The following is a 2687-nucleotide window of genomic DNA, read 5'->3' on the forward strand; positions in this document are numbered from 1 at the left end:
GTGACTACTTTACAACACACACAGGGACCAGGGGGAACAAAAGTAGCCCCCCTCCAGAAGGAAGGACAGTGTCAGCACCAATTCAGAGAGGATTTGAGGATCTGCAGCTGAGTGATGTACAAATAAGATACATTTTTGTTAAAGGAGAACTATGACATGAGTGCTTTTCACTCACCTCATAGTTCTAGCCGACCTGTAACAATGAGACTGTCACAGGTCGGCTCAGTAGATCGTGAGGTGAGCGAACACATATAGGGTTCCCTCACCTATCGATCCTGTCACGGCGCTCTGCCGTGACAGGGGAGGGGCTGGATTCCCCCCTCCGCGCCAGCGCTGACTGGGGGAACGGACGGGGGAGGGGGCGGGTACAACTGGCTCTGCCTCTAGATAGGCAGAGCCAGCTGTCACTCACGCAGCTGGGCGGATCCAGACGTCGATGTCGGGATCCACTCCGGCGTCTCAGTATACCGCGAGCTACAGCTCGCGGTATACTGAGCTTAGGGTGACGGGAGGACGCTAGTTTGTGTCCTCCCGTTACCCTAAGGAGAACTATGGGGAAAAGCCCTGACCCCATAGTTCTCCTTTAATAGTTCAGGTACTTGAATGTATTTTTAAGATGTAACTCCTGAGTTTAGTGTGACTTTCACTTGGTGGCACATTATCACATGTGAGGAAAGCTCAGAATTTCTGGTGGAAGCTCCTAATAAGATAAAAAATAAAACAAAGCTGACAGCGGAATCCCCCCATAATGTGAAGTCTCAGTCATGAGAGGAATGATCCATCCCCGCCTGTACCCATGCAGTACTATTGATGATGTCTTCCCTAATCACTATAGAAGAACCCATCACTGGAAGCAATTCTTTGTCTGTGACAGTAAAACATTCCAATAGCTATGATTTGGAAGCAATTGTGCACAGGAAAAGAATGAGCAGAAGAAATGTAGATGATGCTAATGCATGTTATACAACAATACATAATGTATGGGTGCACAGCAGGCTCGGTGAAGTCAGGAGTCGCAGTGCATTCTGGGACTCGTAGTTCTACAATGAGGCAGAGCTCGCACAGAGGCCTCTCTTCTTTCCCCGATATATGTATAGGACAGCAGGGAGCCTCTGATAACGGGCGGTACACGGTCAATACCGTGTGCGACATCTCACCTTAATCCAGTCACTGAGCCGGTGATGTGTCGAAAGTGCGAACTTATCGAGTTGTGGGACCGCATTACTTCCGGTTTCCTCAGAACTACGAGGTTTTTACACAAAACATGTTGTGCACGAGCGCCATCCACGGCATTGCCCTATAGACATAGACCACAGCAATAAAGTAATAAAATGATGTAGGATGACAGTAAGCCAGCACGTTCTTTATCTCCGGTGCCCCACTCAATATGGCCGCCGCTTGAGTGTGGCACCTGAGATAAAGAACGCGCTGGCTTACTGTCATCCTACATCATTTTATTACTTTATTGCTGTGGTCTATGTCTATAGGGCAATGCCGTGGAGGGCGCCCCTGACCAACATGTTTTGTGTAAAAACCTCGTAGTTTTGAGGAAACCGGAAGTAATGCGGTCCCACAACTCGATAAGTTCGTAGTTTTGATCGATCACCGGGACCTTTATTCCTTCACACACGGCGAATCTCAACATTCTGTGCGCCGATATTAACGGCACTTCCGGAGGAAACAACAACCACTAGAAAGAGTTCCTCTTCACTGGCATCCACAGAGCGTGTTCAGGAGGAGCTTCAGCATCTTGCAATCTGTGCATTTTAGGAGTTCATGAGGATGACTATTAATACAAATATTTATTGGGCTTTATTTTTCCAATTTGTTTAACTCTTATGCTGCCAGAGCAGGTTTTGCATTTTGTGACCTAAAATGCATAATTTTGGCCTGAGGATTACTTAAAACCCCCAAAATGATACATTCCTGAAAACAGAGACCCTGGAGAGAAATGGTGGCAGTTGCAATTTGTTATGTCATATGGTATTAGTGCAGCTGTTGATCAAATTTTCAGTAAAAAAAATACACAAGATAATTATAGTGTATATAAACACAATATAATACCCAGCGTTTCAGTCTGGGAGGGTGTGGCTTGTTAGTTTTGGTTGGAGTTGTGCTTTGAAGCAAATATATTTGCACTATATTTCTGGGATGTATTTCCCTTCTCTTTACCCCTGCAATCCTCCTCTCGCTCCATTCACCCACAAGAGCCCTATTTATAGCAGAACTTTGTTTTCTGCCTGAGCATATTTGTACATTATGGCACACTTACCTAACAAAGCCTTCCCCCTCCAGGGATGGAAAGTCTGTGCTCTCCCCACCATCTTTGCTCAGTCTTCTTCTTGGTTCTGTGTTTTTGGCCATCCTGGGATGATGTAACTCCTGCGCATGTGCACAGAGAAGTTACTTCTTTCTGACACCCAAGGCATGCCCAGATTGTACACTGAGCTGCACATGTGCCTACCTGATAGCATTTTTTTTTAAATGAGCCTTTAGTTCCACTTTAAACTCTCAACCACAAGTTGGAACCCACAGAGGGCCAAGGATCTTCCCTCTGTCCTTATATAATAGTACCAGTACCTAAGCTGTCAATAACCAGCACTGCCACATTGGAAAAGGTAAGGGGGCACGTCATATGCCCCCCATACCTCAGGGATCTCAAGTCTCCCTGATGTTCAGGGAGTCTC

The 2687-nt window shown here is 46.3% G+C and overlaps 1 protein-coding gene across 1 annotated transcript in view; it reads right to left on the reverse strand.

The window, feature by feature from the left end:
• Nucleotides 1-1161, reverse strand: part of LOC108796433 (putative nuclease HARBI1) — a 13599-nt gene extending 12438 nt beyond the window's left edge. Inside the window, exon 1 of the mRNA XM_018567912.1 lies at nt 1158-1161. The gene's annotated coding sequence lies outside the window, so the exon portion shown is untranslated. The remainder of the gene's footprint in view (nt 1-1157) is intronic.
• Between the last annotated feature and the right edge of the window lie 1526 nt (nt 1162-2687).

This window comes from Nanorana parkeri, unplaced genomic scaffold, assembly GCF_000935625.1.
Source record: "Nanorana parkeri isolate BGI_ZX_2015 unplaced genomic scaffold, ASM93562v1 scaffold1114, whole genome shotgun sequence".
Lineage (NCBI taxonomy): Eukaryota > Metazoa > Chordata > Amphibia > Anura > Dicroglossidae > Nanorana > Nanorana parkeri.